The following is a 14625-nucleotide window of genomic DNA, read 5'->3' on the forward strand; positions in this document are numbered from 1 at the left end:
TGAATAGATAGATATATGTACGTCTGAAGTGTTAGGCTGGCCCAAAGCCAGATTAAAATATAATTGGGTAATATTTAACAAAATAAAAATATAATTGTTGTTGTTTAGTCGTGTCTGTCTCTTAAGCACCCTGTGGACCATACCACACCAGTACTGTCCATAGAATTTTCTTGGTGAAAGCACTGGAGTGGTCTGTCATTTCCTTCTCCAGATCATTCTACAGATGAGGAAACTGAGTCAAACAGGTTACACAGCTAGTAAGTTCATGAGGCTGGATTTGAACTCAGGTCTTCCTATTTCTTGGCCTAGCTCTCTATTTACGGATCCATCTAACTGCCTCTAAAAAGGGATTTTATTGTTGTTCATTCATGCCTGTCTGTTCTATATGAGGTTTTCCTGGCAGAGATACTGTAGTGGTTTGCTATTTCCTTCTCCATTGGGTTAAGGCAAACAGAGGTTAAGTGACTTGTCCAGGCCCACTTAGCTGCCAAAAAAAAAATCACACAACATAATGTGTGGTTCAATAATCTACCAATAAGGATCATTTCTGTTTGAGTTTGACACCACTGATATACATAAAGACTGTTAAGGTTTTAGAATATAAAATTCTAATGCAAAAAGCTGTGAATACTTATTTGTTAGAGAGTGTGGTTCTCCAGCTGTTTTTATCATTTACCATTTTTTAGGATTAAAAACAGTCTTTGTAAACACAACACGATTTGAAGAGAGGTGATTGACTCTGGATTGTATTCCTGTTTTGTGTTGTTTACAATGATATCTCACACTGGAGATTTTTTTCTCTAACATTTGGTTTCCTCCAGTGTAGACACATTTTTATAGCATCTTTGGGGGGGGGGGTGTACATGTGACATATTAACATAGTTTTTTTTCCCTTTAGAGAATAAAAATTTCGAAGCCTTTGTTTTGTTGTTTTCCAAGATTGTGGCCTCCAATTACCTAAGAAAGAAAAAATGTAGGAAAGTCATTTTTTCTATGCCTTGGGGCAATTCTGTTGACAGCTATCTGCAGAAAACAACATGGGGTCATCCCTGGAAGACCTTGTGAGTAAAGGGCGCTCTGTGTCCATTTGTTCTTTGCCCACAGTATGGTGCTTTACTTTTTTTTCTTTATACCAGAAGAGGACCTCTCTTATCAAATTCCCTCTCTTGACCCTCTTACTCAGCTTACTTCCCTCTAGCGAATAATCAGATACTGTCTGATGTTGACAGGACCATTGTGTCCCTACATCTTGGCTATTTAACTTGGGTGGTGTGGATGGAGTGGTTAGCTTTTCTTTTAAAGCCTGAAGGATTTCTAAACACAATGATCTTTAAGAATTGGGATTTTGGGGGGCAGTTGGGTAGCTCAGTGGATAGAGAGCCAGGCCTAGAGATGGGCGTCCTGGGTTCAAATATGGCCTCAGACACTTCCTAGTGTGACCCTGGGCAAGTCACTTAACCCCCATTGCCTAGCCCTTACCACTCTTCTGCCTTGGAACCAATACACAGTATTGACTCCAAGAAGTAAGGTAAGGGTTTAAAAAAAATCTAAATTGTCTCCGACACTCTATCCACTGCACCACCTCGCTGCCCCCCTTTTTAAGATTTTCTTTGCCTAATTGCCAAATATAGTGGTCTTTCCCCAACCTGGTAGTGGGTAGGAAGAGGTATTTGCTCCATAGGGAAAGTTTGAAAATGGTGCTCCCTGTACAGTTAGTGTGTACAGGAACCTTAGAGTCTTCTCCGCAACTCCTACAACTTGCCTCCTCTGGCTTCCGTGGTAGTACACTTTTCTGGGAGGTCTACCCTCTTTTTTATTTTCATTTTTTTTTAGATTGAGGGAATTTTTATTTTTTTATTTTTATTTTTTTGGAGGACTTTAAAGAGCTTTTATTTTATTTTTATTTTATTTTAAAAATTATTTTATTTTATTTTACTTTTTTGGTTACAATACTCACTCTACCCTCTTTTTTAAAAGACTTACCACTCTTCTGTCTTAGAACCAATAGTATTCTATCTTGGAATCCGTATTCTTTGATTGGTTCTAAGGTGGAAGAGTGGGAAGGGCTGGGCGGTGGGGGTTAAGTGCTTTGCCCAGGGGCACACAGCCAGGAAGTGGAGGGTCACATTGGAACTGAAGCCTGGTTCTCTTTCCCCTGCACCATCTAGCTGCTCCTATTTCTACCCTTTTTAAAGGGGTTTTGTTTTAAAAACAAAACAATTTCCCTTTCCTTTCTCATTCTGCTGTGGTTTTTTTCCCCCTTCTTGGCTCTACATGTAGCTTTCCTTCAGGTTTTGGGTAGATTTTCTAAAACTCAATTGGGATTGGTTATGTTTTCTCTATTCATTCTCTCATGGCAATCGTTCATCAGTCAATAGAATTAAATCTACTAAGCACCAGACCCCCAGCGAGGCCCTGAGAAATGGTCTACAAAAGTAAGAGATAGTCCCTGTTCTCAGATGTAGAAAACAGCATAAACAGATAAGTCTGTATGATAGTTGGAGAATGGGAAAACCCTAGCACTTTCCTTGACTCATCCCTCTCTGCTGACTCCCAAATCTATCTTCCCAACTCCAGCTTCCCTCCGGAGCTGTAGACTTGCATTTCTTCCCGGATATCCCAATAGCACCCCAAGTGAACCCACTCTTCTTCCTGACTTTTATCTGTTTGATTATGGGGCACCATTCTTCCCAGTCCCAGGCTAGAACCCTCCTTCATTTTTGACATTTCCCTTTCCCTTCACATCCAATCAGGGACTGTATCCTGTTGATTTCATCTTGGCAAGTTCTCTCCTACCCTTCCCTTTTTTGCTATTCTCTTCCAATCACTTCTGATTCTCAGACTGCAATTATTCTATCCCCTCTTAGACTGTTGCAGTAACCTCCTAGCTTGTTTTCCCTAAGGTCTCTCCTCTCCAATCCACCCTGTATCCTTCTGCCAAATTTATTTCCTGAAATAAGAGTTCTGATCAGTTTGCTTCCCATTGCCAGAATGAGAAAGGCCAGCTTTCTTTAGGTTGCTTGTGGTCCTGCCTTTCCCTTCATGCTTACCTTAGGATCAAGCATCATCCATGGAATGCTGGAAGGGACCCCAACGCCATCTAGTACAACTCCCTAATGTTATAGAGCGGAAAATAAGGCCTAGGGAAGCGGAGCGAGTTGTCCAAGTTCACGTAGGTGGTAAGTGTCGGAGACAATTTAAATGAAGTCCTCTTATTTTAGAGCCAATACTCTTCATTTCACCATAAGCTGCCTCCTTGTGCAGTGGTTCCAGCTCACTTTCCAACTCTGTCATCAAATTTCTCTCTTTCCTGTATTCTGTGCTCCAACTCAAGGGAGCTTTTTGGAATTTCTGGAACTAGCCCCTCCTGTGTTTTTTTCTCCCTCCATCCTCTCTTTACCTCTCCCCTTTTTGAAATTCTCCCTTTCAAGACCCAATTTGGATACCACTCCTGGCTCTAGACACGGTTGTGAAAATTACACTGAAGTTTGAGTTTGTACTGTAACCCTTTCCACTCACCCTTTATGTGCATTTTAAACAAGAATGTGAGAAGCTATTTCCTTTATCTTCCCTATTCTTCCCCCACCCCTCCAGTTGCATCCCCAGGTGGTAGGGAGTCTAACTTATCTACCTCTAGCCCCTCTCTGAGGACCACTTCCTTTGTTTCCCCCAAGACAAGTGGCCTTTCTTTTTCTTTTCTTTCCTGTTTGTTATAGGAATTGGTGAATGCCTTTTCCCAGTTTACTCCTGTACTTACATTCCCCCACTTAATCTTCCTCTTGACCTTTTTCTCTCTACCATCTTAAGGCAAACTTTTTAGAAGGGTCTTAGCATTTTAGTGAGGCAGCTGGTGGCCCATTGGAGAGAGTGTTGGGCCTGGAGTTGGAAGTCCTTAGCCATCATGAACACTGGGCTTCTCAGGGTACAGTCTAAATATTTTATTAGTATTTTTGGCTGCCATGTCTTACTGTTGAGGGTTATTGCTGCTCCCTAATTATCTAATTACAACTCCTCCGTCGTGTTTTTATGAAAGTCACTTTTGAACTCATGTAGACTTTGAAATTTAATCTGAGGTTAGATATTATTAGATGAAACCTTTGGTGGTTGCTTATATAGACCGCCATTATCTGACATTGTTATTAACAAAAGTTTATCAAGAATTAGCTCAAAGCTGCTCTACAGTCTGAGAAATGTTGTGGGTGTCCGGAAACTTTTTCCTCATCCCTAGATATTGTATCGTATAAAGATACTCCTCTTAATAAGAAGTTTGTTGAATACATGAAGCAAAACAAAACATGGTTATAAATTTTCATTTATATATGCATATAAATGTTAAAATATACTTTTCATTTCATTAACTTATTTCCCAATTACACATAAAATGTTAAAAGTTCATTAAAATTTTTTTTTATTTCAAATTCTCTCCTTCTCTCCCCTCCCCTCTTCCACCCTTTGAAGAGACAAGCAATATAATATCAATGGTACATATGTGAGTTTCTATAAGTGATTTTAGGCCCAAGTCAAAAGGAACCTTTTTGGTCTCTACTTAGAGAATTTTACTGTACCTGTTGTTTCCCTTCAGTTCAATGGAAGCTCCTTAAACACAGGAATGGTTTCCATTTTATTTTTTTTAACTTCCATCTTTAAGCACACTGTCTTGTATTCAGTAGTAAATGCTTATTGAATTGTATTTCCATACCGACATACTGAAGAATCTGTGATTTCACCAAATAGCCTTTTCTTTTTTTTTTTTTAAGAAAAAAAATTCTTTTTTTTTAAACCCTTACCTTCCATCTTGGAGTCAATACTGTGTATTGGCTCCAAGGCAGAAGAGCAGTAAGGGCTAGGCAATGGGGGTCAAGTGACTTGCCCAGGGTCACACAGCTTGGAAGTGTCTGAGGTCAGATTTGAACCTAGGACCTCCCGTCTCTAGGCCTGATTCTCAATCCATTGAGCTATCCAGCTGCCCCTTCAATAGCCTTTTCTGAAAATTGCAACTCTAATATAATTTTGTAGATTAAGTCCTAGGAAACCGCCTAAGGAAATACCTAACGGTTAAGAGACCTGCCAAGGGTAATTCAGGTGTCAGAGCCTTGTTTGAACGTCCTTCTGCACTCAAAGCCCAACGCTGCTTTCTTTAACAGGTATTTCTACAGTGAAGACTGAACAGTCGTCCTTTTATACTATCATGTTTATGGTTTTGCTTCATGAAATAAGGGGTGTGATTATCATCTGCTGAAAATGTGATCCATCACATCTGTTATGTGGCCCAGTGTTGGGGCACATATTATCTATTTAAAAGAAACTAGAGCTCAGGAGAAACTGCACTGAGCAATTTAAAATAAGTTGTCTCTGGGGTGATCCGAGTCTGCCATTAATATATCTCTAAGCTCAGAAGAAATGAGATTTCTCATTCTGGTACAGGTGTAAGTGGAGGTTTTATAGTTTTATGGGCTCTTGAAAGAAGTCAGTTATCAAGTACTTTAAAAAATATCTTCTGCCTTAGAATAAATACTAAGTTTTGGTTTCATGACAGAAGAGTGTGATAAGGGCTAGACATTTAGGGTAAATGATGTGCCCAGAGTCACATAGCTAGAAAGTGTCTGAAACTGGATTAGAACTCAGGCCCTCCCATCTCCAGGCTTAGCTCTGTCTACTTGAGCTGCCCCTCATATACGGAGAGTACTTGTGCTAAATTACATTTCTTGTGGCTCTCTTAACTTAGGAAGCACCAAATCATTTATGGTTCTTTTCCTTCAGAACAGTTCCAGTTGCAGCAGAGACAGTACTGATGCTGAGTGAGTCTGCCATTTCAGTAATTTATGTTTGACTTTGGGTTAGAATTTTTGGGAAGCATTTTGCCTAGCTAAGTAGGCTTCAAATATAAAAAGGGTCTTAACCATTTAGCTGTGAGCAGAGATGCGGGACATTTCCACTGTTTATTGTAAGCATACCCACTCATCAAGTCTACAAGAGTGTGCCAGGGCCATGGCCAGTGCCCTTTGGAGAGTGAAATCATACAAGGGGGTCTCTGCTTTTGCCAAGGGAAGCATATGTCCTGAGAATTATTCCAATGGATTTATTTTCTAATCCCTCATTCCATTGCATTTTGTTGCCTACACCCTACCATGTGTGAACCAGAAAGGCAGCCAAATCCCAGAATGGGAGATTTTGTAACATGATGAGGAGGAGGATGGGTTTTTTAACTTGGAGATTTTTTTTTCTCCCCTAGGAAGTATCCTAGTTCAATGACTTCTCTTCTGAAATTAAAATGTAAGTGTCTACTCATTCCAGGTCACATTATCAATATTGTTTTTGTAATCTCAGCATGTAGCACAAGGCCTTGTACATATTATTAATGTATGCATTATTAATACTTTATTTTTTAAATTTAAATTTAATTTAGTAAATACTTTTTGAATAGACTTTGAGTCATCTCTGCTTTTCATAGTAGTCTTTTATTATTATTTTTAATTAACCCTTACTTTCCATCTTGGAATCAATACTGTGTATTGGCTCCAAGGCAGAAGAGTGGTAAGGGCTCGGCAGTGGGGCTTTAAAGTGTGTAATAATTTAAATTATATTTCTACTAATAATAAAAATATTACATTTTATGAGATTTATTAAGGATCATCAGAAAATCAAGGAATAAAGAGGATACAAAATAAAAACCACGTGCCCATGACTGATTAGCCCAATTAAAACCCTCGCACTTAGCTTACCACCATACTTGCTACACCATTTTAAAGGAAGAGCAGTGCGTGGGAGGTGTTACTGCCAGTTAAATACCAATTGTGATCTCACCAATTTGGAGACTCAGGTGAGATTATAGGGAATTCTGGGAAATACCAAGGACTTCTGGGGAATGAAGTCTAGGGTTCAAAATCTCCATTTTTACAAGTGACTTGCCAAGGGTTACACAGCTAGGAAGTGTCTAAGGCAATTTTTGAACCCAGAACACCCCATCTCTGGGCCTGACTCTCAATCCATTGAGCCACCCACCCCATATCAGTCTTTTTTTTTTAATTTTATATTTTATTTGATCATTTCCATGCATTATTCATTAAAGACAAAGATCATTTTCTTTTCCTCCCCCCCACCCCCCGTAGCCGATGCGTGATTCCACTGGGTATCCCATGTGTTCTTGATTTGAACCCATTGCTATGTTGTTAGTATTTGCATTAGAGTGTTCGTTTAGAGTCTCTCCTCTTTCATGTCCCCTCAACCACTGTAGTCAGGCAGTTGCTTTTTCTCGGTGTTTCCACTCCCATAGTTTATCCTTTGCTTATGAATGGTGTTTTTTTCTCCTGGATCCCTGCAAGTTGTTCAGGGACATTACACCGCCACTAATGGAGAAGTCCATTACGTTCGATTATACCACAGTGTATTAGTCTCTGTGTACAATGTTCTCCTGGTTCTGCTCCTCTCGCTCTGCATCACTTCCTGGAGGTCGTTCCACATATCAGTCTTTTAATGCAAATGCTCCTTTTTTCTCTGCCAGTGTGCTACAATTATCTTATCTAAACTTAATATCTTTGGTGTCTAGCTTTATGTTCTTCATACAGTAGGCACTTAACTATTTGTTGACTGTTGGGGAGGAATTGGGAGAATTATTATTGTTTTTCAAATTTAATTTTATCTTTTATTTTTTAATTGTTCCCTCCACCCTTTGAAAAAGAAAGAAAAGAAAAGCCCCTTATAAATATAGTCATGCAAAAGAAATTCTTGCATTAGTCATGTCTGATACATAAAAAAAAATCTTTAGTCTGTGCTCTTAAGTCCATCAATTCTCTATCTGGGGATGGATAGCGTGCTTCATCAAGAATCCTTTGAAACTGTCTTTGGTCATCGTGTTGCTCAGAGTATTTTAGCCATGCCATTGTTATCGTAGAAATTGTTCTCCATATCTTCCCAGCTTCCTCTGAAATCCCATCTTTTCTTTATAACACAAAAGTATTCCATGATATTCCTGTGTCATAATTTATTCAACCTTTGTCCAGGTGGTGAGAGGCATTCTGCTAGATTCCAGATTTTTGCCACTACAGAAGGAACTGTTCTACGTGCTTTTATACATGAGCCCTTTTCCACTTTCTTTGCTATCTCTGAGGGAATATGAAACTTGCATGCCAAACAGACAAATCTCTATTTACTTCGATAGGGAGCTAACTGAGGGATGTGGCCGGACCTGCCTTTTTTACCACTTTGTGGAGAGAATACAGGCAGGGAGATCAGGCTGTTATGAGTTCCAGTGTGAGGGGATCGAGGTTTGAAGTAGGGCTGTGGCTTAAGTGGAGGGGGAGAAGATGGAGACAAGAGATGTCAAGGCACCAATGACAAGATCTGGCAACTGATTTAATGTGTAAGTTAAGGGAGGGTTGAAGATAAGGTCAAAGGTGCAAAACTGGATGATGGTAGCCTAGATAGTGTTAATATTATGAATTCTTAGAAATTAATACTCAGGAATATTACTAAGGAAGTGCCCACCCATTGAGGAATATGTGTAGAAATTATGGCATATGAATGATGGAATATAGATGTATTCTTAAGAAATGATGAATGAGATTATTTTAGAAAACCCTGAGATTTGTTTGAATTGATGAAAAATGAAACAAGTAGAATCAAGGGAACAATGTATTATAACAACAATAATGTAAAAATAATCAACTTTGAAAAACTTAAATCTGATCAATAAAATGAGCAACCAAGATTCCAGAGAACCTACTTTTTTTAAAAAAATTATTTAATTAGATGATTTAGAATAATTTTCCATGGTTACAAGACTCATGTTCCTTCCCTTCCCTCCACCTGCCCCCCTCCCATATATGATGTACAACTCCACCGGGTTTAACATGTGCCATCAATCAAGACCCATTTCCTTATTATTAGTATTTGCACTAGGGTGATCTTTTAGAGTCCGCTGTCCCAGTCATACCTCCACTGACCCATGTGATGAAGCACTTGTTTTTCTTCTGTGTTTCTACTCCCACAGTTCTTCCTCTGGATGTGGATAGAGCTCTTTCTCATATGTCCCTCCGAATAGTTCTGGGTCATTGCATTGCCACTAGTAGAGAAGTTCATTATATTTGAATTTACCACAGTGTATCAGTCTCTGTGTATAATGTTCTCCTGGTTCTGCTTCTTTCACACTGCATCAGTTCCTGGAGGTCATTCCAGTTCACATGGAATTCCCAGAGGACATACTCTTGATAAAATTTAATTATGTCTGCAGGCCAATAGTACTGAATGAGACATATTTTTTAGACATGACCAGTGAGAAATTGATTTGTTGAACTAGTCATATTTGTTATAAAGGTTTTGTTTTTCTTTTTTAGAAAAGTGGAGGAGTATGGAGAAAAAATAGACTTTTTAAGAGACCAAAAAATAAAATTGAATTTTTTTTGGAGGGGGATGGAAAGTGATTTTTGGGTCAGGAAGAATAAAATGTAAGGTTATTAGGAGAAAAGGTGGTAAGTTACGCTAAATTAGTTACTCCCATTCTGCTTATTACTGTCTAGGATACTAGTGATCATCTGAGGGCTCATTGTAGTAGTAGGGACAGGGGTGGTGGTGGTGGTGGTGGTAGTAGCAGTAGCTGTAGCAGTAGTAGTAGTAGTAGTAAATAAATAACATTATATCGTGCTTTAAGGTTTGCAAAGCTCTTGACAGATATTTCATTTTATCTTCATAACAACCTTGGGAAGTAGATGTCATTATTATCTCCATTTTTATAGATGAAGAAATTGAGGTTAAGTGACTTAACCACTGCTTCAAGAATCTTTGCCTTTGCCTTCTTTTCTTCTTTTTCTTTTTCACCTCTATTCCTAGCAACACATATTACACAGTCATGGAGAGTTCAGTGTACCTAGAATAATGCCTTGTACATAGTCAACCTTAAATAAATGCTTGTTGAATGAAAATAAAAGGATCTGGCTACAGAATAACTTCACACCCATATTCTATTTTATTCTCTTTCCTTTGCTCAATGGCCCAGTCAAATGGGTCTTCTTCCTCTATCATATCCAAGCCACTCCATCTCTTTGGCTTCTCAATAACTATCCCGTTTAGGTAGAATTCATTCTTTATCAGTATTACCTCTTAGAATTCCTAGTTTCTTTAAAGATTTATCTTGGGGCAGCTAAGTGACACAGTGAATAGAATGCCAGGTCTGGAGTTGGAAAAACCTGGGTTTAAATCTGGCCTCAGACACTTCCTAGCTGTGTGATCCTGGACAAGTCACATAACCCCATTTGTCCAGCCCTTCCCTTTCTGTCTTAGAGATGTTTCCAAGACAGAAAGTAAGGGTTAAAAAAAAATAAAGATTTATCTCAAGAACCCCCTACATGAAGTCTTTCCTAGTCCCTCAGATGCTAGCACACTCCCCTACAATGACCTATATTTTGGATATATCAGTATTGAAAAAATTGTCTCCCCCCAAAGGATGTAGGTTCCTTGAAGACAAGGATTGTCTTACTTGATTTTGTATCCTTAGCACCTAACATTGCCTGACACATTGTAAGTGCATAATATATGTGAATTAAAACTAGAATTCAAGGTGAAGTAGATTAAATTTACCACCTTCCAATTTTCAGATAAATAAATTCATATTACCAACCTAGGGTCCAAGAATTTGTTTCTTAAAAATTGTTTTTTTAAATATTAAAATATTTAAAATAAAAATATATTTCAATGTAATTAGTTTCCTTCCCCATGTTATGTATTTTATACATTTATTAAAAGCATTTAAAAAAGGAGGGGGGGCTATAGGCTTTACCATAATATTTCCCAAAGGAATCCATAACACAAGAAATTCTGAATTTAAGATCCAATCTATAGAGCTTTAATGGGGATGGTTTATTAATCTGTAAAAACTAGTTTTCTAATATTTAGGCCTTCATTTCTTTGATCATCTGGATTTTTAGTTTTCTGTTCTTTGACCTAATAGCCCTGCAGAGTAAACCATTATCCATGATATACCTTCTCTATAAACTCTTCCTGAATGGCTATTCCATTCCTCCCATAGGCTGAACTCTTTGAACTTTTCCTCAGATGCCCCATTTTCTTGATCTGTGATTATTTCTGAGACTCATTTTTTGTGTGTTTTCAAAAAAATATGCACATCTTTAAAATAGGCTACCCAAGCCGGATACACTAATTCATATTAACTCCATTCTGTAAGGAGGTAAGGTTATGGCCACACACCTCACACGTAGAGCTCCTCATCTGATCTAGGCCGTCGGCCTGCTTTGCAGTGCTATCATCCCATGGGTGACTCATGATGGCCACGGGCTAAGGGTTTCCAGTTAGCTTTCTCTCTTACTGTTTCCTCAGATTGAATTTGGTTGTTTTTGTCCCGACACCTTTCTTTTAATGATAGCCACTCGTTTTCCTAGCCTAGTGTGTACCTGGCACTTAGTACCAGCAAGTGATTGTTGAATGAGATTTTACTTTAAACTTTGCATTTAGGATTTAGTTCCTTCTTTGTCCATTTGGAGCCTATTAGCATATGCTTCATTTCAACCCTGGAGGAATCGGTTGAGAAATGAAGCTCATTTGCACAGTAAACGTGGGCTATTCGTGTGGCTCTTTCCATCTGCTCCAGCTCCAGCTCGTCTTAGGTACAAGTCTGCATCTTTACGTCTCCTCCCTGTCTCATTCACACTGTATGCATTTGTAGACTTTGCTCATTTTCCAGACACTGTTATGGAAGACTTCATGGTAGACCCGTTTCCTGCATCCTCCATATTCTTCCAGCATTTATGAAGCGCCCTCTGTACTATGTACTGCACGAGGGCATGGGAGTACAGGGACAGAATGAAAAGCAGCCCCTGCTCTCAAGGGGCTTACATTTTATTTGGCACAGTTTGTTTTCTGTGGTTGTGGTCTGACTCTTCCTGATTCCATTTGGAGACTTTCTTGCCAAAGATCCTGGAGTAGATCATTTCCTTCTTGTTGTTATCTCACTGCTGATGGTGATTTTGGTCATGACACTTTCAGGATTTCCTTATAGAAACGTTTCCCGACAGGTTTCCATTTTCCTTAATAATTCCATGTCCTTAAATATGGGTACTCTAATGCCTTTGCTGATCCTCTCTTGATAATATCGACTATAATAATTTTGGTTTCGAGATGGCACTCCTGTTCACGTGACTAATTTGGGTTTTGTTAGTTGAAGAGGACCAAAATGACATACACGTGATGCCTTGAGCACAAATTGGATTTAAGTGAGTCAGAGTGGCACAAAGTCGTCTGATAAAGGTCAAGACAACGGGTGATGGCCTGGGATGTAGTGGTTAACTTTGGCTTCTTTGATGTCTAGTCAAGCTCTAAGCCCTCCACAGCCTTTATGGCCACTGGAACAGATTGTTCTCATCTGCCCCTCCTGCCAGGTGAAGTCTTCACACACTTGGGGTAGACACCCCAAACTCACCAACAGGTGAGACCCGTGAGTTACCCTCAACCTGGTGTATCTCACCTGGTGGGGAAGACAGTTTACCCCAGTGTGGCCGCCGGGCATGGTGGGCCACTCTTTTAGGTACCACAATTTAAATGGTATTACTAATTGTACAGATTACAAGTATTTTTTTTTTAAACCCTTACCTTCCATCTTGGAATCAGTACTGTATAAGGGCTAGGCAAAGACGGTGAAGTGACTTGCCCAGGGTCACACAGCTAGGAAGTGTCTGAGGCCAGATTTGAACCTAGGACCTCCCATCTCTCGTGGACTCTCCATCCACTGAGCCACTCTTACAAGTATTTTTTTGACCCCTACAGCTGAAACAAGATTGTGAGAAATTATTTCTTTTGCTTTTTGGATACAAAAAAATGCATACATTATAAATATACATATATTTACATGTCTCTATGTGTACATTTATGCATATATACATAAATATAATATATATAAAATTGCATACTCTTATGAATGCATCTATAATGTTTTATAATTCCATTTTCTATAATGAAATGTGCAAATTGAATAGGGTAAACAGTTGCTACTTTCGAATGACTTCTTAGGATGCTGGTTGAAATTATCTTTTTGATGGCTGCTATCACCCCATTGATTCTTTGATTCATTGAGTTGGCTACTCTCTGAAATCATGACATGCTTCTTTTTAAAAGTATTCCTATTTTGAAAAGTTTTACTTTGTCTTCATATACCAGTCCCTCTCTGTAGACCAGTGTAAGAAAAGAAGCAGAAAGTTAACTTTCTGACCCTGGCCTCCTTACCCCTTAGAAACAAGAAGGAAAGAAAAAAACAACTGACTAGCTTTTATGCTAACTTGCCCAGTTTCATCTAACAGGGAAGCATACTAATGGGAGGGAAATAAAGACGAGGATTGGGGGAAAAGGTTTTAAACATTTATTACAAGAACCTAGACAATCAGCAAGCGTCTATTACATTCCTGGTGTGTCCAAGGCCCTCTGCAAGGTCCCCAGCACCTGCTTTTAAGGGAGACGATTCCTCTCCGTTGCACCCCTCCCCATCCCCTTCCCTGACTTCTTGTTGCCTTTCCTATCTCACCCAGGCTGGAAGCGAAGCCGTCCGGTGCTGATTGGCCCTTCCGACTCGGGCTGGTTTGCCTCTCCATCGGCACCTTGTTGCTCCTTTCCTTGGTGTGTTTCTGGCAGCTTACCTAAGTATTAACGCTGCAGCTCAAAACTCTGGGCTCAAGTGATTTTCCAGGTGCAGTCTCGGGGATCATAGACATGCGCCAGCATGCGGGGCTCACTGGAACCTTGGGCCGCCCCATACATAGACCATCTTGGAAATGAAAAAACAAGCCAAGAGAACAACCACAGCGAGTACGCCTTTGACCCTCCCATTCCTAACTTCGCACCCAGCCCTCGAAGTCACACACCGGGGCAGACTCGTCCGTCCTGGCACTGCCAGGGCTCCAGGGTCCTTCCTCGGCCTCACTGTTGGAGCTGCCACTTCCTCAGCTCAGCTAGCTAGCAACACTTTCCTGACCGCTTGGTCTGGCTGCTAGAGACTCAGCAATTGCTGTTACTAAGCTGCTTCCCCAAGTAACTCCCCCCTTCTTCGCATGGTGTGTCAACCTGCCTTTTGTCATAAAATCCTTACAAAGGGTTGATTCCAACTTGTGTGAGACCAGAGGTCCTGCTCCTTCAATCAAAGCTATTTTGGTTTTGTTTTTAGACATAGATGAAATATTTCTTCTTAGGATCAGACTCTACAACTTACTTTATAGGACTCTCTTTTCAGTCCGTTCCTTTTAAGAATTCTGTGAAGTAGATTATATATATGAACCTCTTTTCTGCAGAAAATATAGAGACTTGTCGCTTGTTCCATATAAAATAGATGAAAAGTCTGTCTAAACTAGATTAAAAAAAAAAACAACTTTGCAGGAAGAGGTCAGACTTTGGCACAGGAGGTAACCTTCAAAGCTATTGCTATTCCTTTACAGGGCTTTTTGTGAGTGCTGTTTAACCAATCAGTCACTGAGCATTTTAAAGAACCTACTATGTGCTGGGCACTATGCTAAGTACTAGGGATACAAGAGAAAGGCAAAAGACAAATCACCATCTCTACCGAAGGCTAATCTATCTATGGATTCTAGCTCCATATTAGTTTGTGAATTTCTTTAAAGAAATTTAAGCAGGGGG

The 14625-nt window shown here is 39.6% G+C and overlaps 1 protein-coding gene across 2 annotated transcripts in view; it reads left to right on the forward strand.

Moving 5' to 3' along the window:
• Positions 1-14625, forward strand: part of MYO10 (myosin X) — a 242268-nt gene that overhangs the window by 5876 nt on the left and 221767 nt on the right. The window contains exon 1 of one of the 2 annotated variants that reach the window (XM_056824277.1): positions 6249-6273. The exons of the other annotated variant lie outside the window; for it this stretch is intronic. The gene's annotated coding sequence lies outside the window, so the exon portion shown is untranslated. Of the gene's footprint in view, positions 1-6248; positions 6274-14625 lie in introns of those variants that run through there. 2 annotated transcript variants of the gene reach the window in all.

This window comes from Monodelphis domestica, chromosome 3 (assembly GCF_027887165.1).
Source record: "Monodelphis domestica isolate mMonDom1 chromosome 3, mMonDom1.pri, whole genome shotgun sequence".
In the NCBI taxonomy this organism is placed as follows: domain Eukaryota; kingdom Metazoa; phylum Chordata; class Mammalia; order Didelphimorphia; family Didelphidae; genus Monodelphis; species Monodelphis domestica.